Raw genomic sequence first — 24,539 nt, forward strand, 5'->3', positions numbered from 1 at the left:
GCATATTTTTATGACTATTTAAATTCTCTATCAAGTGTATTATTAATTTCTCTTTCATTGTTCTCTTGTTATGATTTTGTCCTGTTCTTTCATTTGGAATGGATTCCTCTGTCTCCTCCCTTTACCTAACTTCCTATGTCTGTTTCTATGTGTAGGAAGGTCAGCTACGTCTCTTCTCTTGCAAGTAGTGACGTTAGGAAGAAGAGGTCCTGTAGCATCCTGCAGTGCAGTATCTCCTGTTCCCCTGTTCACCAGAACCTGGCACTTCATGGGTGTCTCTTATATGTGTATTGTGTGTCCCTTATTGTTATGACTGAGCTGTGTTTGACTTTAGACCCTTCATCTGCAATGGCTCTTCTTGCCTGTTGTGGGCAGGTGCTTGTCCCAGTGCTGTTAGTGGGCCAGTCTGGAACTGCCTTGGGCTTGAGTTGAATCAGACCAGGCATTTAATTTGCTAGAGCTGCGGTAACACCAAACTGCAGGGTGCTTTCCCTGTGTTGTGCCCTGAGAAGCTTCCCTTCATAGGTAAAGCCTGCAATCAGACCAGATATCTGCTCCCAGCCCACTGGTATTGCCACAATCAAACTGGTGTATGTAGTTATCTTCTCCTCTCCTCAGGGCAATAGTCACTTTGGAGTAGTACTGGCCCCTATGAGGGCCACTGAGGGCCATTTGCACTCTGCCACACTTGTGGTGTCACTTAGATGAACTCCTGCTGGGAAAGGACCTACAGTTGCCTGGGAAAACTCCATCTGAGGCCAGGATGGAGGGGACTAGTCCACCGAAGGACATGGAGGTAGGGATACTATTAGCAAGCTAGGTGGAGAGGATTTAAGCTGTTCTAGTTACCTGCTGTACTCATTCCCACAGGTGTTCATGTATCTAGGCTGGGTGTTGCAGGAGGGAAATAGTGCCCACTAGCTTCTTTATTCCTAGAAAAGTCTCCTAAAGATTCCTGCCCCTCTAGCACACACTCTGAGATTAGTAAATTAATCTCCTTCCTGTATACCACAGACATTTTTTTAAACTACTGTTTCCAGGCTGTAACTCAGTAGGGCTGTTTGTTGTGCTGTCTTACTAAAGGCACAGACTCAGTTTCTTCTCAACTTCCAGCTCCCCAGATCCATTCCTCCTGATTTTTAAAGTTCCAGGATTTCAGCTGCACTAATTGTAAGAACTTGCAAAGTTAGGCCGTGCTGGTATTCAAAGCCAGGTGTTATGGGGATTCATCTTCCCAGTATGGGTTCCTCATGCCAGGTGTCTGGTGTGGAGTCTGTTCTTCTCCCCTTTCTGTGCTTGTAAGGTCCCTCTGTCCCTCCCTCGGACAGTCCTGAGGGTCCAATTGGCTCCCCAGCCAACCGTGTCTCTACTGTTCCTGCCCTCTTGGATTCAGCTTTGTCTCTACATTTATCTGTAGAGAGTTTGTCCTGTCAGTTTTCAAGTCTTTTTATGGGTTATTTATACTGATACAGGTGATACCTCATTATATCCATGGGATGAGGTAAGGCTAGGATCTTCCTACTCTGCCATTTTCCCTGGAAATCTAGTTAATATATTGAGTTAATTTGTTGTATATTTCCATTGCATAATTTATATTTCTCTTGTGACTCACATCACAACTATAATTGATCATTTTAATAATTAAATATTTTTAATTATGTTTCTATATTTTTAGTTAAATAAGTGTTACAGACTGAATTGTGTCTCTTCAAAATTCATATGTGGAAGCTCCAAGCTTCAGTGTGATGGTATTTAGAGATGGAGCTTTTAGGAAGGTAATTAGGTTTAGATGAGATGATGAAGTTGGGTCCTCATGATTAAATTAGTACTCTTAGAAGAAGAAATGCCATAGAACTCACTGTTTCTGTCCCACCATTTGAGGACACAATGAGAAGGAGGCCCTTGCAAGCCAGGAAGAGAGTCCTCGCTGGGAACCAAGTCACTAACACTTTGATCTTAGAATTCCAGCCTCTGGAACTATGAGAAATAAATATGTTATTTAAGCCACTAGTCTGTGTATTTTGTTACGACAGCTTGAGCAAATACAATAAGTAGTAAAATATTATTAATTATATACTTTTATTTATTTATTTATTTAATTATATACTTCCAAAATAATGAAGATTTGCCTTCACCCATAGACACCATTAGGGCAAGTACTACTATATCCTGTTTATTGTTTTATACTTAGTCCTATACCAGTGATGGGCTCATAATAGATACTTAAGAAATATTTGCTGAACAAATGACAACTTATTCTTCATAAACTTGCTTTTTTTTTTTTTACTCAAGTCTTTTGAGAATTCTGGAATTATCCACAAGTCAGAACCTCATCTAGATTTTAAACCCTGGTTAATTTTGCGATGCTGAACCTTAATCCATTGCTATAACTGTCCTGCTGGAGTTCTGGGAAAGGTATAGGAATGTGATCAGAAAAGCACTGGACTAAAAGCATCGAGGAGGCTGGTTCAGATCCTGACCTGCTTAGCTTCTGAGACATGGTATGAATGTTAGAGTAAATAAAGACTTCTTGGGAACCCTGGGTAGCGCAGTGGTTTAGCGCCTGCCTTTGGCCCAGGGTGTGATCCTGGAGACCCGGGATCGAATCCCACGTCGGGCTCCCAATGCATGGAGCCTGCTTCTCCCTCTCCTTCTGCCTATGTCTCTGCCTCTCTCTCTCTCTCTGTATGACTATCATAAATAAATAAAAATTTTAAAAAAAATTTAAAAAAAAGACTTCTTAAGTTTCTTTTAGCATAAACTCACCCAGCTGAATGATTTTCCTTTATTTCAAAGATCATGTACAAAAAATCCAGTTATTAGTTTTGTAGATTTAGTTTTATAATCTATTCATCTAGTCATGGGGTATCTTCCTTGCAGTTTTCTCAGAGAGAACCTAACCTTTCTTCTGTGTGGTTTTGTGTGTGTGTGTGTTTTAAAGATTTTATTTATTTATTTATTCATGAGAGAGAGAGAGAGAGAAAGAGAGAGAGAGAGAGAGGCAGAGACACAGGAAGAAGGAGAAGCAGGCTCAATGCAGGGAGCCTGACGTGGGACTTGATCCTGGGTCTCCAGGATCACACCCTGGGCTGAAGGCGGCACTAAACCACCGAGCCACCGGGGCTGCCCCCTTCTGTGTGGTTTTGAAGTGTATTCCCAGTTAGCATCTACAGCATAATAATCAAGGACAGAAATACAAAAGGAGTTTAAAGATTACATTCAAAAACACAGGGCAGATAAACATAATTTATGGCATAGAGACTTGAGTAAACTTCCAAATACATTAGGAGTCAATAGAAGGGAAGTATTATTTGGCCTTTTGTGGAGACAGGCAAACAAAGTTACTGTAGAATTCTGTCACTGAGGCTTAGTGATCTACGCAAATTACAATGTTGAATGTAGAGGATGTCTGCTCTGTTCTCTGATGTATGAATAGTCTAGACAGCCTGTGTGTGCATGCATATGTGTGTATGTATGTGTGCAGTGTGTGTGTGTGTGTGTGTGTGTGTGTGTATTAGGTGGTGGTGGTGGTGGTGGTAAAGCAGAGATGGAGAGAGATACAGAAAATGAGAGAATGAGAAACTGAAAGAGAGAGACTTGGTACAGTTCCATGTTACCCCATACAGTTTTAGAGACTGTTTTTTGAGAGCCACATCATTTTTTAGTTGACTTTTAGACATTTTCTTATCTTCCATTTAGCTCTCGCAGGAAGGACTTGTTTGTCTTCCATATAGCCCTCCCATAAGCCTATGGGGCCTGAAGCTTATAAAGTCTGATGGTTATTTAAGGAAAAGGTATAAGGTTGGAAGGTGATTTTCATTTGGAATAAGAGAAAAAAGAACAGCAAATTACATATTTTAAAATCCAATAAATATCACAATATTACGACACAACACAATCTATAATACTTATTTTCTACATGTTTGGTTTTATAATTGATTAATTTTTCATATGAACGCATGACTCTATGTATACTTGCTTTTTATAATATTAATCTGATAAATGCAAGCAACTTGATAAATTCTATATCTTGTGATTCCTATAAAAAACTGCCTCACATTTATACTTGAATATATGGTATCTATAAGTGTTTTCCTTACAGAAGAGAACAAAGGGAATCACATGCTGAACATATAATCTGATGATTAGAAAAATTATCTGCAAACTGACATCCAACTCTACATTTCCAACATTGTTTTGCTTCCACAATCCACAAAGTTTTAGTACCAAAAGCCATTAACACATTCAAATTATAGTCAGACAACAGGCCTTGCCCATTCATGCACAACACAAGGCCAATAAACACAGTGACCAGAAAGACATCCTTAAAAGACACTAGTGCACTGGAACAGATAGCTATAACTTCATGGTACTTAGAAACGACTGTAAACCATGAAAAAATATGTATCACCAAATCTTAACTCAAAATTCTCCTTAGCTATATCCCCCATAATATCCATTCCAATGCTACCCAGAAGGAGAGGAAGGGAGACAATGGACAGAGAAACAACAGTCTAAACTGATTTCAGTTACAACATCTTTCTTTTGCAAATTTTACAACAAAAATATATAAACATGAAAGCATTCCTAGGTCCCACCCAGATGACCTTGAAATTAGCATATGCAAGTAAAACTCTGAAGCGCAAATGTCATTAGCTTTGTGGCAAATCCAGCTTTTGCCCCTAGATCTGTGTCTGGTGGAAGTCTCATCCATTAATCTATGTTTTTTTTCTTACAGAATAAAGACTGGGGGAGAATTGTAGGGAGAGAGGAAGTCTGGCCTCCTGCAGATAGAGGCTCTGCATGGTGTCTTAAAAAGCCATCAACCTGGACCCTTATATTTTGTTTTCTAAATCTTTTGTCTCCTGAAACATCCAGGGGAAAGTGAATTTATGTTTGATGTAGCAAGTGTTTTTATTTTTCATATTTTCATCATGAAGAAAATCAACAAAAGGGACAACCTCTACTATTTCTTTTTTGGAGGTTAAGTTTGTCTTCTGTGCACAAAATGATAGCCACCATAATATACACATGCCTAAAAAAAATAGAAAACACAAAGTTTCAGTAGGCTATGGGTTCTTCTCATATATCCAATGATATCTTCCTAATGTCAGTGTTTCTGCTCTCTATATAGTCCTTGCCCCCCAAGAATCTCATATCATTATAAAATCAAGCAAATAACTTCGTTCTATAAGAAAACTACTTAGTGTTATCCTCAAGTCTGCCTATGAACCAATTTCCCACAACACATATTTTACTATACTCCAACTCTGAGCTTAGTGAAATATCTAAGTCTGTAGTTAATGGATCTTTGTTTTCTCTATAACATAAGATCACTAAATCAGTGTTTAAGTAAATGGAAGCATTCTCTTTTCATTTCTCAACAACATTCCTACATTTACTAATGAGCCTAGAGAGGATGTGTGTGGGTCAAGGCTGCATCCTGGGCATTGATGGACTCCTTTATTTTGGAGCTGATATAGAATGTCTGATATGGGAACACTTAGCAAACCCCGGGGAAAAGAAATAAACAAAAATGCACACACACACACACACACACACACATAAATACAGCGCTGCTTCCAAAACTTTAGTGTGTATAACAATTACCTATGTGAGCCTCTCAATAATATAATTTTTAGAGTCTTTAGAGATTTTGACTGTCTAGTCCAGACAAAATGAATGCTCTATTTTTTTTAGCAAGCTCTCTTGGTGATCTTTATGCTTAAAGTCCACTGCTACACTTAAGCATTGTGCTATAGAATTTCCAAGCTCAGGTTGACAAATCAGGACTCCTAAAGGATATTACTTGGGTCAACACCAAACTGAGTTAAAGGCAATAGCCAATTCTAATGTATATTCTCTTTCTTACCTTTCCACATCTGAAACTTCTTCCTCATTTTTATTTGTCTCTGTTACACTTTTGGTCTTGTAATCCATTTAAACATTTTAAAATACTGAATTAAGATATTTTTCAAAAGTTAACATTGGGAATTGGAATGAATTGGTGTGAATAAATCTTGCTATTTTCAGTGATTATGAGATATCCTTCTGATGAGGGAAACAAAGGTAAAAGAAAAATTATTAAATTTTCATACTACCTACAGCCCATTGACAAGTGCCTTGAAACAGGCAGAGTGACATTCCTCTACCAACTCAACTGTCTCGATGTTAATACATTGCTAAAGGCAAAAGGCAATCTTACCCCAATCCTCAGGATCCTGTAAGTCTATGTTAACATATAAAAATTCCTTTGGATATATCCTTTATCTCTAAACTCCCCAAGATTCATGTTGGCAATCATCCCTCAAGCAAATGGCCCACTGATATACATCTGTAGGGTCTCCCAACTAAGGTTTTATTAGGCGGTAATATATGACCTTTCTCCAACAATAGGTAGCCCCCTCAAGGTTCTGGGAACCTTGCTTCAAAAATTCCTGAGACTTTTGCAATCCCTAACTCCTTCCCAACTTGAAAGTGTAAAATGGGCCACTCCTCATAATCCCCCGGCTGCTTTTTCTGCTCACGGGTCCTGTCCCCGTGATTTAAAAATCACCTTTTTGCACCAGAGACATTCTCAAGAATTCTTTCTGGGCCACTGGCTTCAAATCTTAACGTCTTTTCTTACATCACTTCTAAATCACAACTTTCCCCTTTTTTGACTTCTCTGTCAACTATAAATATCTTCCAAAAATTACACTTAACAGAAAACAAGATTACAATACACTCTGGACATCTCGTGAAGCAAAGTAGCCACTGAGGTCATTTGTGCCTAGTCTGCTGTGGAATTTGGCATAAATTATTTTATTTTTCACTTTATTGTGTAAATTATTTTTAAAAATCAAATCAGTTTTGGAAAATCAGAGCTATTCAGTTCAAGATCAGTATCAGTTATGAAATTTATAGGATCTTCCTATTCTTGCTTTGTGGAAGAAGACTGCAAAGAAAAATTTCTGGATGAAGCACTTGATTGTAATGCAAGAAATGGTTGCCCATTACATATGGGCAATGGGTATTGTAAGAAAATTGTGTTTATTATTTATGCTTCTCTACAACACGAGGTGAGTTTCCACCAAAAGTGTTTTAGATGATAAGAGTAATAAAACAAAAACCATCTTTCTTTAGAAATAAATGATTTTTAAAAATCAGAATTTTAATGGAATGGTATTTGAAACAAAATGACTACCAGCAGAGTTTATAAAAACAAGATAGCAGTTTTATTATTTATTTTTTTAAAAGATTTTATTTATTTATTCATGAGAGACAGAGAGAGAGATAGAGAGGCAGAGATACAGGCAGAGGGAGAGGCAGGCTCCATGCAGGGAGCCCAATGTGGGACTTGATCCAGGGACTCCAGGATCATGCCCCAGGCTAAAGGCAGCACTAAACCACTGAGCCACCCAGGATGCCCAAGATAGCAGTTTTAAAGAAAAATGTGAACTTTTAAATTTAATTTCATTAAATTAAAATTCAATTAAATTCAAGGCTTAGTGAGCTAACCTTGAAGCTTCAAATAGTTATTTGGGGAAAATAGAATAAAGAAAAAAATGGAAGCAATATATTCTATAGAATGCAGTGGATAATGAAATTTAGGATTTTTTGTGTGTATGACAACAGCAGCAACAACAATAAAAATAGAGACATTATCTAGTGATATGAAGGTAGGCCTTTCACAGAGGTATGACTTGATTGGGTCACAATGGATTAGCATCTGGTTTTCAGTTTCCTAGACCCAGAAACTCAAATTTGTCAGTTCTGGAGAATTAAATTAAACTAGTCATATCCAGAAGACACTGGTCATATAGAAAACACTAATGCTAATTCATTAACTTAAATAGAACATAATTACTGCTAAGTATCTGACACTCGCCTTATAATAGGTCAACATGTTTTGTGTTTTTCCAAGAGGAGAATTCTACCTGGGACAGCATGAAATAAAATGTATGTAATTAAACAAATGAGACAGAATGACATTCTAATGGAATTATACCTTGGTCACCATGTCTCAAATTTGAGTGTTCACAAAAACACCTTGGCCACATAGAAAGGAAAAAAATCTAAAACCACTTGGAATATAATTACAACCTCAAAATTTAGAGATATTTTATTCTTGTTCTATAAATCAGGATGCAAATATAATGAGATTCAGAATGGGATTCATGAAGGATTATTATTCAAGGCAGTTTGGAATGTTTGGGATTTAAGAGTTCAAAATCATAAAAACTAATTATGTCCTCCCATAGGCTGGAGTCACTGCCAGTTGAAAAGATCAAGTCAGATTTAGTTAGCTGTGAATTTGACAATATAAATAAAATTTATATTTTAATTCAAAACAGTAAACATTCTGTAGAAGTGAGCTTCTGAAATATTGTTGCTGATTTTTTAAACTTCATTATGCTGACATTGAGAAGGCTTGATAAGACTCAATTAGAAACACATATAGAATCTTAAAGTGAGACTGTGGAATGAATGCTGAGAGTGAGACCCCAGAAATCCAGATGCTTCCTTTTAAAAAGTAGCAAACACACATTTAAAAACATTTTTTTTAAAAAATAATGACCTCAATTAATAATTATTGAGTGAGGATAACCATCAGAATCATTAGTATATGTGTTTTTTCTCATATGTTATGTCTGGCCCCTACCCTGGACTTCCTAAATAGAAATTTTATGCATTGGGCTTAAACATATTTTTTTAAAATTAAAGATGTATTTATTTATCTTAGAAGGTAAAAGAGCATGAACAGGAGGGGCAGAGGGAGAGAGAGAGAGAGAATCTCAAGCAGACCTTGGGCTAAGTACATGGAGCCCAATGTGGGGCTACATCCCAGGACCTGAAATCGTGATCCAAGCTGAAAACAAGAGCCAGATGCTTAACCAACAGTGCCCCTTAAGCATATGTTTTTGAACAGCTCCACAGAGTAATTTTAATATTAAAATTCATGGATAAATGTGGGCAAAACTGCCAGTGCTATAGGTCAGTCCAGAGTATCAAAATCTTAAACCTCCTAAGACAGGAAATTTGAATTCTATGGTTGGAAATGTGCTCAAATGCAGCACTCAGCTGCTTGTGAAAGCCATTACTATGTCATTTCCTCTGACCAAAGTCTAGATTTGGAAGGATGGGTTGAATTGTGTCCCAGCTTTGTTGTTAATCCAAGGTATTTTTGTGTTTAGTTGTACAGGATGAGAAAATACTAAGTCAATGCTAGTTTAATGAAGTTGAAAACATTTTAAACAATTCTATTTGGTGATGAAAAGGAAATGGTTTATTTTGAGAAGCTTGGTGCAAAGACTATTTGCATTTTGCTAAAATTGTTTGCATTCTGGCAAGGCATTTAATAATGGCCATGTCCTTAATTATTAACACCCTGATCCTAAAACTATTTGCATTACTTTATGAAACATATTCTTAATTTTCAGAAAACTGAAACGACAGTATCTTATTTTTATATAGAAACTGAGTATTAGGGATCCCTGGGTGGCGCAGCGGTTTGGCGCCTGCCTTTGGCCCAGGGCGCGATCCTGGAGACCCGGGATCGAATCCCACGTCGGGCTCCCGGTGCATGGAGCCTGCTTCTCCCTCTGCCTTGTGTCTCTGCCTTTCTCTCTATCTGTGTGTGACTATCATAAATAAATAAAAAAAATAAAAAAAAATAAAAATTTAAAAAAAATTTAAAAAAAGGAAACAGTATTAAAATAGTTTTATTCAAATCATCTTTAATTTTTGAAACAAAGTTCTCAGTCTGATAGTTTCAGGAATAAGAACTCTCTTTGCCATTTTGCAGATGAGTAAAACTAAGACTCAAAGAAAAAAGTTATTTCCATTCTAGTGCCATATAACAGAACTGGAATGGGAGGAGTGGCAACTGCTTCATGTAATTTATATATATGACATCATGTGTTATTTTGATAGCTCCATGAGAAAACTATTTTTTTCATCATTTCTCTCCATTAAGGATTAGAGGGCTTTATTAATTTGCCCTTAGTCACATAGAGAAAAATGACAGAGCTAAGGCTATTTGCCTCAAAGCCACTGTCTTCATATCTCCTCCCATACACATGAGTACGATGAGGAAACCTATACAATCTCTAAAAAACTGTCTAGACCTCCTTCCTCCGTAGCCATCTCCTGGACAAATAATGAGCCTGCAACTGGAGCAATAAAACTCCCACTGCATTTTATCGCTGAAGGAAAAATGGAGCAGGTAAATGCAAGAAACTAGGATTCAATATAAGACCTTCCTAAAACATTAAGATCAGAGCTGAAGGATCAACATAGTTGACATAAAATTTAATTATTTTGTATCAGGAACTCTGCTAAACTATGGGGATAGATGACCAAGACATATGCTTTGCCCCTGAGGAGTTTACTATCTAGTGTGGGAGGCTGATGATGTCTGTAGCATATGACCAATTTGATCTTAAATTCTATCAAATCAAGGTTTTCAAGAGAATATAATAAATAGGATCCTTCACTGGTCACAAAAGGCTTTGGTAACCAAATAAACTTGAAATAATCTTAATCACTTGATACAATAAATGTCTGTGTGTTGCTGAAACAAATTCAGAGCAGATCTATGGTTTGCAGATGGAGAGCTCTGTTCCATACAGTCACTCATATACTGCACCATAGGAATACATGGTCTCAAAGTTGTCCTGGATGGGAAATATAAAGCATAGAAGATTCATACATTCTCTTTTATGTATTGTCTTGGAAGTGACACATGTTATTCTGCATATAGCCTCTGGCCAGAACCAGCCACATGAACCAACCTAATACAAAAAATTGGGCATTCAGTAAGCAGTAAAAGTCTTCACCACAGATCTCAGCCAGTTTTGATGAGTCAGGATGGAGGATATACATCATCATCTGGGAAATGGTTAGCAGAATGTTGATATCGGATACAGCAGCCAGGGGAAAACCAAACTAAAACACCTCTAGGTAGAATCTCTTCTGGAGAGCAGATAGTAGGTTAAAAGTCAGAATCCTGGAAGGGAATGACCAAAGAAGTTTGGGAATGAACTATAAAGAGCAAGCAACAGGCTGTTAAATCCCTGAGGTATAGTCCAGAAGTCATTAATAAGGTAATTCTTTAAGTTATGTGTATTGTTTATTAAAAGGAATGAGGAGCTACAGACACTCCATTTCTAACTTTAAGTTTATAGGTTTCTATGAATACTCAAAAGCTGTGCCTGCAGTTGGCTTTCTTTTTTTGGAAAAAGAGAGGAAAGAAAACCCACAGTTTTTAGAGAATTAACTTTAACCTCCATTTGTCTGGAAGTTTAGAAAGGAGAGGTAAATAAATCACTTCACCATGCTTTTAAATTGGTTTAGATCCGGTCCTGTGAAAGATCCCATTGAGTATTTATTACTAACTGACCGTAGAGATGAACAATGCAAAAAAGGATTTGGAAAACTAAGAATATGAACTAAAATGGGTAAGAAAAAAGGAGTAAAATCTAATTAGGTAAATTAGTAAATCTAGATGGATCATTTATAGAGTAAAAGTGAAGGCATTAGATACGACTCACTTATAAGTCACACTTTTGCATGAACATATCTGTGAAAAATCCCTGGCACATACTACACATTCAATAATTTTTAATAGGGGGACTCCTGGGTGGCCCAGGGGTTGAACATCTGCCTTCAGCTCAGGGCATGAACCCAGGGTCCTGATATTGAGTCCCGCATTGGGCTCCCCTCAGGGAGCCTGCTTCTCTCTCTGCCTATGTCTTTGCCTCTCCCTGTGTCTCTCATGAATAAATAAATAAAATCTTTTTTTATTTTTATTTTTATTTTTTTTTAAATTTTTTTTTTAAACTTTTATTTATTTATGATAGGCACACAGTGAGAGAGAGAGAGGCAGAGACACAGGCAGAGGGAGAAGCAGGCTCCATGCACCGGGAGCCCGACGTGGGATTCGATCCCAGGTCTCCAGGACCGCGCCCTGGGCCAAAGGCAGGCGCCAAACCGCTGCGCCACCCAGGGATCCCTAAAATCTTTTTTTAAAAAAATAATTTTTAATAGATGTCTTTTGACATAGGAAAAGAATATTTCTCTGAGATACTATTATTTCTGACTCACCAAAAATGAGACATCTGAGCAGAAATCTTGGTCACAAGGTGTATGAAACAGCTGAGCTAAATGGAAAGTTAAACTTTTGAAGAACTTTATACTTGCCTGTTTATTTCTGAGTTTATTCACATGTTCCAGAACTTTATGGAAGTCATCACACCTATGCTTCAATAGATATAATAAATGAATTATATTCTATTTTATTCCCAAAAGCTCTTAGAAAAATTTCATTTCCTTTTGAATATGACCTACAGAATTAATGGAAAAAAATACTCTTCAACCCAGTTTCATACACCAAAAAAATCAATGTATGACAGTGATTTCCAGAGTTTCTTAAGGCAGATAAGGATAAAGAAAAGGTGATTTAACTTTTTAACAAGAAGAGTGGTTGAACAGAAGAATGGGCTGCCTCACAGAGTAATGAGTTCCAATCATTTCAACTGTTGACATGAAGACTCATTTGTCATTTGTCAAGGATCCCCCTGACAAATGATAATGTTAGGTAAGAATCTATATTAAAATAACTTTTGTATATCTCATCTCTGAGCTATTGTGCTTTTATTTATGTATTTATCTATCAAAAGCCTTAAGAGATTGATCCCAATCTGGGTGCCTGGGTGGCTCAGTCAGTCAAGCAAACAACTCTTGATCTTGACTTAGATCTTGATCTCGGAGTTGTGAGTTGTCATGTCTTCTTTCTTGAGCAATATGAAATAGCACTGGTTTGGGGCCATTGGAAGCTGATTATAAAAGAAACATAACAATTAAGGAAGATATTTTACTGGCATAAGCTCGGCTAAATGGTGAGGCCCAATAGTGCACCCACTATTGGTGCTCATTGTCCATTTTGGCTCTGTAGGAGGGAGACTTTATACTTCCAGTATCATGGGCCCTAAATATCTATTTTCAGCTCTGATACCAATACCATCAGAAGATTCCTGATTCCCATTTCAGATAGGCAAGTAATAAAAGTAAGCTGTTAGTTTCTATCCCCATTGAAGAAAGTACTTGATATTTAAAGTACCTTAAAGTGGAGCATGGAATGGATCCCTGAAAATAGGAGTTAGAAATCTATTTAATCTGTTCTCAACAATATTTTGGGACTTGCATCACCCAAGTATTTCTTAAGAAATTGGTTAATCACTTTAGAATGAGATGGTTTATGTAAAATCCTAACAACCTGAAACTATATCACTGAACTAAGATACTTTCTTTTAGCCTAAATATTCCAGAAGTTTAAGGTTAGTTTAATTGTTTGCTTGCTTAGCATACACTTTGAGAAGACTTTCTGAACTCTCACCGAATTCTCTGAACAACATTTATAGTTGCCAGTGATTATTCCCATTTTTCCCTGGGGAAACCAAAGCATAAAGAGGCCAAGTAACTCAGTCAAGTCACACATGATTAAGGGAGAGAGTCAGAATCTGAACCCAGAACTCATGTTCTTTGATAGTTCATAAGATCACTTTTTGACATTCCTGCCGTTTTAGATTATTTCATTCAGTGACAAGCTGGCAGAGAGAAATAAGACAAATGGGAAGGAATTTTAATCTGAGGGCTTGATAATGGTGCCATTTGAATTTTCTCAGCACCACAGGAGTTAACATAAGGTCATCAGTGTTGCAGTCTTCATTATACAATTTTTTAGTGTCAAAGGTGGCAGTGACAAGCCTTGATATGTGCTTCTAAAGAATTCTAAAATGGTTCTTGCATAACCTTACAAGAACTTATCCTTTGGATTAGACAAGGAATACAGAAGACGAATTGTATACAAATAAAAGCAAAAACATCTTTTCATCTCTCAGGTTAGGGTGGTTTAGTTGTCTTCACCACTTTCTTTCAGTAAAGTGCTCTTAAATCACACACTTCCTAAAATTTCAAGCATTCCAGTAGGTTGGAATCCAAAACATATCAATATTCCCTCAAAACTGAATCAGATTAAATTAAACAAAAAGTATCAAGTAAAATAAAAGGTTTATTTGTTTAAAAATGTAAAGATACATTTACTCTGGAAAATCTTATAAAAACACAAATATAAGATAAAAACTATCCCTAATGCACAATCAAGAGATAAGCCACCGTTGACATTTTCTCTCTCTCTCACAAGTGCAACAAAATACCATGAATATATGTCCATGTCTAAGAAAAAGTTTCTAGGAATCCCTGAAAGGCTTAACAGTTTAGTGCCTGCTTTCAGCCCAGGGTGTAATCCTGGAGTCCCGGGAGTGAGTCCCACAATGGGCTCCCTGCGTGGAGCCTGCTTCTCCCTCTGCCTGTGTCTCTGTCTCTCTCTCTCTCTCTCTGTGTCTCTCATGAATAAATAAATAAAATCTTAAAAAAAAAAAAAAGAAAAAGTTTCTAATAATATTTTGTGGAAGAATAATATCCCATCTTATTTCCCAACAATTAATGTTACTGGCAAATGTTTGTAATAGCATGAACTTTAATAGGCATCTTCATTTTTAAAATAAGTTCTTAAACATATAATTACAAATTCAAAGAGGGTGCTTTCTTAAGAGTTTTGGTGTATATTGCCAAGTCATATCCTGGAAAGCTCATACCCCAAGAATAAGACAATAATTTTCTTTGAGCATTCATCAAAACTGAATATTGACAGAGAATATATTTGAAAGCCAAAAGTATTAATTCAATTCTTAAATATCCATTTCTTTGATTTCTAGTGACATGAATATATTTTTCCATTTTGTTGGCCTTCTCCTTCTTCTTTTTGATGTTCTTTTGTCTATCTGTAAATTACCGAGTCATTGGCTTATCGTTGATTAGCAAGAAGTCTTCACATGTTAAGGATATCAAATCTTTATTTTGTATTATTATTTACAAGTTTTTTGTTTGCCTTTTCACTTTAGGGTCTGTTGAGCCAAAAACATATTAATTTTTATTAAGAAAACAGATCAAGTCTTCTTTTTATGTGCTCTGCTTATTGTGTCATGTATAAAATATCTTCACCAACCTAGCTATATGCAAAAATCGGCCATGTTCTCTTCTAGAATCTTGCTTTTGTTTGTCACTTTTAACGTTTTGACAAATAAAAAATTTATTTTGGTACTTGAAGCAAAATAGTGACCTAATTTTATTTCTTTTTTAAGGATTAACAGCTTGTCAAAAAACACTTATTAAATAATACATCCTACTCATCACATATACTGTGTTAAATTTCCCTGTATCTAATCTCTTACACGTACACATATCTGCAAATATATCTAAGTACATATATATACACACATATACATATTGCAAATATATCTAAGTATTTATTTATTTACTATTTTATGCCATTGATCTGTCTCTTTTGGCAATTACCATCATTTTAATGAATTATTTTACTTTAAAATAACTTCTGGGAGAGGCAAGATGGCAGAAGAGTAGGGTCCCCAAGTCACCTGTCCCCACCAAATTACCTAGATAACCTTCAAACCATCCTGAAAATCTACGAATTCGGCCTGAGATTTAAAGAGAGACCAGCTGGAACCCTACAGTGAGAAGAGTTGGCGCTTCTATCCAGGTAGGAAGACGGGGAAAAAGAAATAAAGAAACAAAAGGCCTCCAAGGGGGAGGGGCCCGCGAGGAGCCGGGCTGAGGCCGGGGCGAGTGTCCCCAGGACAGGAGAGCCCCGTCCCGGAGGAGCAGGAGCTGCACCGACCTTCCCGGGGGAAAGGGGCTCCCAGGGAGGTGGAGCAGGACCCAGGAGAGCGGGGATGCCCTCGGGCTCCCGGGGACACTAACAGACACCTGCGCCCCGGGAGAGTGCGCCGAGCTCCCTAAGGGCTGCAGCGCGCACGGCGGGACCCAGAGCAGCTCGGGGGGCTTGGGGGTGGCTCCGCGGAGGGGGCTGCGGGGCGGGAGCAGCTCGGGGGAGCTTGGGGGAGGCTCCGCGGAGGGGGCTGCGGGGTGGGAGCAGCTCGGGGGGCTCGGGGAGGGCTCCGCGGAGGGGGCTGCGGGGCGGGAGCAGCTCGGGGGGGCTCGGGGGCGGCTCCGCGGAGGGGGCTGCGGGGCGGGAGCACGAATCCAGCAGCGCAGGCCCCGGGGCACAGGGCGCCGGGACACAGCCCAGGATCCAGCCTCCCCCCGGGACAGGCAGAGGCCGGGAGGGCCCAGGACAGCAAGGACGCTCCTGCCCCGAGCTGAGCAGATCAGCGGCCCCGCCCCGGAGCCTCCAGGCCCTGCAGACGGAGAGCTCCGGAGCTACTGCGGGGGCTGACTCCAGGGCTGCAGAGCTGGCCCCGCCACTAGGGCTGTTGCTCCTGCGGCCTCACGGGGTAAACAACCCCCACTGAGCCCTGCACCAGGCAGGGGGCAGAGCAGCTCCCCCAAGTGCTAACACCTGAAAATCAGCACAACAGGCCCCTCCCCCAGAAGACCAGCTAGACCGACAAGTTCCAGGGGAAGTCAAGGGACTTAAAGTGTACAGAATCAGAAGATACTCCCCCGTGTTTTTTTTCTTTTTGATTTCTGTTTGCTTCCCTCACCCCTTTTTTTCCTTTCTTTCTTTTTATTTCTCTTTTTCTTCTTTTTTTCTTCCTTTTTTCTTTTTTTCTTTTTCTCTTTTCTTTCCTTCTTTCTCTCCTCTCTTTTTCTCCTTTTCTCAGTACAACTTGCTTTTGGCCACTCTGCACTGAGCAAAATGACTACTAGAAGGAAAACCTCACCTCAAAAGAAAGAATCAGAAACAGTCCTCTCTCCCACAGAGTTACAAAATCTGGATTACAATTCAATGTCAGAAAGCCAATTCAGAAGCACATATTATACAGCTACTGGTGGCTCTAGAAAAAAGCATAAAGGACTCAAGAGACTTCATGACTGCAGAATTTAGATCCATTCAGGCAGAAATTAAAAATCAATTTAATGAGATGCAATCCAAACTAGAAGTCCTAACGACGAGGGTTAATGAGGTGGAAGAACGAGTGAGTGACCTAGAAGACAAGTTGATGGCAAAGAAGGAAACTGAGGAAAAAAGAGACAAACAATTAAAAGACCATGAAGATAGATTAAGGGAAATAAACGACAGCCTGAGGAAGAAAAACCTACGTTTAGTTGGGGTTCCCGAGGGCGCCGAAAGGGACAGAGGGCCAGAATATGTATTTGAACAAATCATAGCTGAAAACTTTCCTAATCTGGGAAGGGAAACAGGCATTCAGATCCAGGAAATAGAGAGATCCCCCCCTAAAATCAATAAAAACCGTTCAACACCTCTACATCTAATAGTGAAGCTTACAAATTCCAAAGATAAAGAGAAGATCCTTAAAGCAGCAAGAGACTGGAAATCCCTGACTTTTATGGGGAGGAGTATTAAGGTAACAGCAGACCTCTCCACAGAGACCTGGCAGGCCAGAAAGGGCTGGCAGGATATATTCAGGGTCCTAAATGAGAAGAACATGCAACCCAGAACACTTTATCCAGCAAGGCTCTCATTCAAAATGGAAGGAGAGATAAAGAGCTTCCAAGACAGGCAGGAACTGAAAGAATATGTGACCTCCAAACCAGCTCTGCAAGAAATTTTAAGGGGGACTCTTAAAATTCCCCTTTAAGAAGAAGTTCAGTGGAACAATCCACAAAAACAAGGACTGAATAGATATCATGATGACACTAAACTCATATCTGTCAATAGTAACTCTGAACGTGAACGGGCTTAATGACCCTATCAAAAGGCGCAGGGTTTCAGACTGGATAAAAAAGCAGGACCCATCTATTTGCTGTCTACAAGAGACTCATTTTAGACAGAAGGACACTTACAGCCTGAAAATAAAAGGTTGGAGAACCATTCACCATTCGAATGGTCCTCAAAAGAAAGCAGGGGTAGCCATCCTTATATCAGATAAACTAAAATTTACCCCAAAGACTGTAGTGAGAGATGAAGAGGGACACTATATCATACTTAAAGGATCTATCCAACAAGAGGACTTAACAATCCTCAATATATATGCCCCGAATGTGGGAACTGCCAAATATGTAAATCGATTAATAACCAAAGTGAAGAAATACTTAGATAATAATACACTTATACTTGGTGACTTCAATCTAGCTCTTTCTATACTCGATAGGTCTTCTAAGCACAACATCTCCAAAGAAACGAGAGCTTTAAATGATACACTGGACCAAATAGATTTCACAGATATCTACAGAACTTTACATCCAAACTCAACTGAATACACATTCTTCTCAAGTGCACATGGAACTTTCTCCAGAATAGACCACATACTGGGTCACAAATCGGGCCTGAACTGATACCAAAAGATTGGGATCGTCCCCTGCATATTCTCAGACCATAATGCCTTGAAATTAGAACCAAATCATGACAAGAAGTTTGGAAGGACCTCAAACATGTGGAGGTTAAGGACCATCCTGTTAAAAGATGAAAGGGTCAACCAGGAAATTAAGGAAGAATTAAAAAGATTCATGGAAACTAATGAGAATGAAGATACAACCGTTCAAAATCTTTGGGATCCAGCAAAAGCAGTCCTATGGGGGAAATACATCGCAATACAAGCATCCATTCAAAAACTGGAAAGAACTCAAATACAAAAGCTAACCTTACACATAAAGGAGCTAGAGAAAAAACAGCAAAGAGATCCTACACCCAGCAGAAGAAGAGAGTTAATAAAGATTCGAGCAGAACTCAACGAAATCGAGACCAGAAGAACTGTGGAACAGATCAACAGAACCAGGAGTTGGTTCTTTGAAAGAATTAATAAGATAGATAAACCATTAGCCAGCCTTATTAAAAAGAAGAGAGAGAAGACTCAAATTAATAAAATCGTGAATGAGAAAGGAGAGATCACTACCAACACCAAGGAAATACAAACGATTTTAAAAACATATTATGAACAGCTATACGCCAATAAATTAGGCAATCTAGAAGAAAGGGACGCATTCCTGGAAAGCCACAAACTACCAAAACTGGAACAGGAAGAAATAGAAAACCTGAACAGGCCAATAACCAGGGAGGAAATTGAAGCAGTCATCAAAAACCTCCCAAGACACAAGAGTCCAGGGCCAGATGGCTTCCCAGGGGAATTCTATCAAACATTTAAAGAAGAAACCATACCTATTCTACTAAAACTGTTTGGAAAGATAGAAAGAGATGGAGTACTTCCAAATTCGTTCTACGAGGCCAGCATCACCTTAATTCCAAAACCAGACAGAGACCCCACCAAAAAGGAGAATTACAGACCAATATCCCTGATGAACATGGATGCAAAAATTCTCAACAAGATACTAGCCAATAGGATCCAACAGTACATTAAGAAAATTATTCACCATGACCAAGTAGGATTTATCCCCGGGACACAAGGCTGGTTCAACACTCATAAAACAATCAATGTGATTCATCATATCAGCAAGAGAAAAACCAAGAACCATGTTAGATGCAGAGAAAGCATTTGACAAATCAGCAAGAGAAAAACCAAGAACCTCTCATTCGAAGCAGAGAAAGCATTTGACAAAATACAGCATCCATTCCTGATCAAAACTCTTCAGAGTGTAGGGATAGAGGGAACATTCCTCAACATCTTAAAAGCCATCTACGAAAAGCCCACAGCAAATATCATTCTCAATGGGGAAGCACTGGGAGCCTTTCCCCTAAGATCAGGAACAAGACAGGGATGTCCACTCTCACCACTGCTATTCAACACAGTACTAGAAGTCCTAGCCTCAGCAATCAGACAACAAGAAGACATTAAAGGCATTCAAATTGGCAAAGAAGAAGTCAAACTCTCCCTCTTCGCCGATGACATGATACTCTACATAGAAAACCCAGAAGCCTCCACCCCAAGATTGCTAGAACTCATACAGCAATTCGGCAGCGTGGCAGGATACAAAATCAATGCCCAGAAATCAGTGGAATTTCTATACACTAACAATGAGACTGAAGAAAGAGAAATTAAGGAGTTAATCCCATTTACAATTGCACCCAAAAGCATAAGATACCTAGGAATAAACCTCACCAGAGAGGTAAAGGATCTCTAACCTAAAAACTATAACACTTCTGAAAGAAATTGAGGAAGATACAAAGAGATGGAAAAATATTCCATGCTCATGGATTGGCAGAATTAATACTGTGAAAATGTCAATGTTACTCAGGGCAATTTACACGCTTAATGCAATCCCTATCAAAATACCATGGACTTTCTTCAGAGAGTTAGAACAACTTATTTTAAGATTTGTGTGGAATCAGAAAAGACCCTGAATAGCCAGGGGATTTTTAAAAAAGGAAAACCATAGCTGGGGACATCACAATGCCAGATTTCAGGTTGTACTACAAAGCTGTGGTCATCAAGACAGTGTGGTACTGGCACAAAAACAGACACATAGATCAATGGAACAGAATAGAGAATCCAGAAGTGGACCCTGAACTTTATGGTCAACTAATATTTGATAAAGGAGGAAAGACTATCCATTGGAAGAAAGACAATCTCTTCAATAAATGGTGTTGGGAAAATTGGACATCCACATGCAGAAGAATGAAACTAGACCACTCCCTTGCACCATACACAAAGATAAACTCAAAATGGATGAAAGATCTAAATGTGAGACAAGATTCCATCAAAATCCTAGAGGAGAACACAGGCAACACCCTTTTTAAACCCGTCACAGTGACTTCTTGCAAGATACATCCACGAAGGCAAAAGAAACAAAACCAAAAATGAACTATTGGGACTTCATCAAGATAAGAAGCTTTTGCACAGCAAAGGATACAGTCAACAAAACTAAAAGACAACCTACAGAATGGGAGAAGATATTTGCAAATGACGTATCAGATAAAGGGCTAGTTTCCAAGATCTATAAAGAACTTCTTAAATGCAACACCAAATAAACAAACAATCCAATCATGAAATGGGCAAAAGACATGAAGAGAAATCTCACAGAAGAAGACCTAGACATGGCCAACACGCACATGAGAAAATGCTCCGCATCACTTGCCATCAGGGAAATACAAATCAAAGCCACAATGAGATACCACCTCACACCAGTGAGAATGGGGAGAATTAACAAGGCAGGAAACCACAAATGTTGGAGAGGATGTGGAGAAAGGGGAACCCTCTTGCACTGTTGGTGGGAATGTGAACTGGTGCAGCCACTCTAGTATACACCTTGTGGAGGTTCCTCAAAGAGTCAAAAATAGACCTGCCCTATGACCCAGCAATTGCACTGCTGGGGATTTACCCCAAAGATACAGATGCAATGAAATGCCGGGACACCTGCACCCCGATGTTTCTAGCAGCAATGTCCACAATAGCCAAACTGTGGAAGGAGCCTCGGTGTCGAAAAGATGAATGGATAAAGAAGATGTGGTTTATGTATACAATGGAATATTACTCAGCCATTAGAAACGACAAATACGCATCATTTGCTTCAATGTGGATGGAACTGGAGGGTATTATGCTGAGTGAAGTAAGTCAATCGGAGAAGGACAAACATTATATGGTCTCATTCATTTGGGGAATATAAATAATAGTGAAAGGGAATAGAAGGGAAGGGAGAAGAAATGGGTAGGAAATATCAGAAAGGGAGACAGAACATGAGGACTCCTAACTCTGGGAAACGAACTAGGGGTGGTGGAAGGGGAGGAGGGCGGGGGGTGGGGGTGTATGTGTGATGGGCACTGAGGGGGGCACTTGATGGGATGAGCACTGGGTGTTATTCTGTATGTTGGCAAATCGAACACCAATATAAAATAAATTTATTATTAGAAAAATAAAATAAAATTGCTTCTCTTAACAAAACTGACCCATCATAATGGTCATTATTATGACCCATAATAATATTACTCTTATTTTCCTTTTTTTCCCCTAAGCATTTAAGAATGATTTTCTTAGGGTACCTGGGTGGCTCAGTCAGTTGAGTGTCCTACTCTTGATTTCAACTCTGGTCATGATCTCAGGATTGTGAGATCTCAGGGTGGCTCAGTGGTTTAGCACCTGCCTTCAGCCCAGGGTGTGATCCTGGAGTCCGGGGATTGAGTCCCACATCAGGCTTCCTGCATGGAGCCTGCTTCTCCCTCTGCCTGTGTCTGCCTCTCTCTCTCTCTCTCTCTCTCTCTCTCTCTCTCTTTCTTTCTGTGTCTCTCATGAATAAATAAATAAAATCTTAAAAAAAAAAAAAAGATTTTCTCTCTCTCTCTCTCTCTCTCCCCCCCTCCCTCTGCCCCTCTCCTGGCTCAATCATGCTCTCTCTAAAACTCTTAAAAACTTTTTTCTTTTTTTTTCTTATCTTTTTCAAGTTTTCATTTAAATTCCAGTTAGTTAACATAAAGTGCAATATAAGTTTCAGGTGTACATCTTAGTGATTCAACACTTACTTACCACACAGTGTTTATCAAAACAAGTGCCCTTCTTTAACCCTATCACTAATTTAACTCATTTTCCCACCCATTGCTCCTCTGGTAACCATCAATTTGTTCTCTATTATTGTTTTCCTGGGTTTTTTTCTCTTTTTTCCCACTATGATAATTTGTTGTTTCTTACATTCCACATATGAGTGAAACGGTATTTGTCTTTCTTTGACTTATTTTATTTCAGTTAGCATTATTTTCTGTAGGTCCATCCATGTCATTGCAAATGGCAAGAGTTCATTCTTTTTTATGGCTGAGTAATAGTCCATCGTATATGTATACCACCTTTTCTTTATCCATTCCTCAGTTGATGGACATTTGGGCTCTTTCCATACTTTGGCTATTGTTGATAATGCTGCTATAAACATTAGGTCACATGTATTCCTTCAAATTAGTATTTTTGTATCTTTTGGGTAAATCCCTAGCAGGGCAATTGCTGAGTAGTTCTATTTTTAACTGTTTGAGGAAGGAACCTCCATACTGTTAAGAATGAATTTTCTTAGTTTATGTTTGAGTTTTAGTTTTTTCATCTACAGGTCCTATCTTTTAAATAGACATAATATTCTATTATCAAGCATTCTCAAAATAAGTATCTAGTCCTTTTTATGGAAATGCCTAGCAGTTAGGGCTGAGAAGTCAAAACGCAACCAGCATAGTAACAAGCATAGTCAACATCAGTGGTGACACCGTGTGCTGAAAACTCCACAGTTAGAGCAGAGCAAGGAGCAGGAAGTGAGGCAATGCGAGTGTTCAACTGTGAATTCATGGCCACACCTCAATTTATTTCTGGGAAGTGCATGTGACAACTATTCACATACATTACTATCTTTATACTATTCGGGATATGCCAAATAAAGTATCAACTCCAAAGGTGGTCTGTTTTAGAAAATTAATTAGAAGAGAGGGTAAAATTCAGTCTTGTTTATGAACAAAATATAAACTTGGAGTCTCTTCTGAGACTTGGTATAATTTAAGAAGAAACAAGCTAGTGTTTAAGATATTTTGATCAGTTGATTTGCTCTAATCACTTTTGTAATGAGTTCTCAGCACAGTGCAGCAGTGAAATCTCTGTCTTCACTATCACCAGGTAAAAGTATACTTTTGGAATAGTTTTCATGGGGAAGCAGATGGATCTATATTGATCCACTGACACTCGTTTGTCCATGAGGCTTCATGCTCTAAAGGTATATAAAAGGATCATTGGCTGATATTAGACGTGTAGACTGTGGCTAAGGAAAAGTGTTAAGTTACTTGGCACACACGAGGATTGTGGTTGTGCTCTTGCCATGTCTTAATCAATTGCTACTAACATCAAAGAGACCTCGAATATACCCAAGATCTTTCCTGGTTGGCATTCTGGTCTGAAGAATCTGTCTCTCTCAACCTCACTGATTTGGGAGACCATTCTACCCCAGTGCCATTTCAATCATACTTCCTTAAAAAAAAGTATCCTGAGGGTGAGGTGAGGGGTTTGTTAGAGGCTTCCCTTGCTATCTGAAAGTAGAGAATTCCTATGAAAACTTTCCCAAGTGGAAATGGCATAAATTGAAGAAGCAGTTATTAATTTATATGGAGAAATTTTTGAGCATTCCCAATCTGCCCTAAAAAAAATAATCTTTCTTAGTTTTTTCTCCTATCTTAGGATACATCTTGCTAATGGATGCACATGATAAATGGAAATAAAGCTCAGAAGTTCCCAAGATACAGTTCAAAGCTGCGGTGGCCTGATGCTGAAGTGCTGAGTGTTGTTCCAGGCTAAGAGCTCTGCAGGGCCACTCTGGCCCCTCAGGGTTCATGCTGCCTTGTAACAGCTCACTATAACACAAACACTGAACACTAGTTTCCAAAGCAGAGGATACTTGTATATTTTTCTTTATTCTTCATCAAATTCCACCAATAAAAGCCAGGAATGAGCAGTAAGTGATCATATCCTTGCTTAAGTCTATTAGAAATATCCTGAAAAACCTCCCTGGACATCCCTAAGAAGTCCTCTTCTTCTCTTTTTTTTTTTTTTTTTTTTTTTACTCAAGAGAAGAGCAGAACCCATGTAATATGGTTTTTGCACTAGTCTCCAGAAGATGGTCTTTGCTAATCTGGCTTTTAGGTAGGAAAG

Source organism: Canis lupus, chromosome 32, assembly GCF_011100685.1.
Source record: "Canis lupus familiaris isolate Mischka breed German Shepherd chromosome 32, alternate assembly UU_Cfam_GSD_1.0, whole genome shotgun sequence".
NCBI classification, from domain to species: Eukaryota; Metazoa; Chordata; class Mammalia; order Carnivora; family Canidae; genus Canis; species Canis lupus.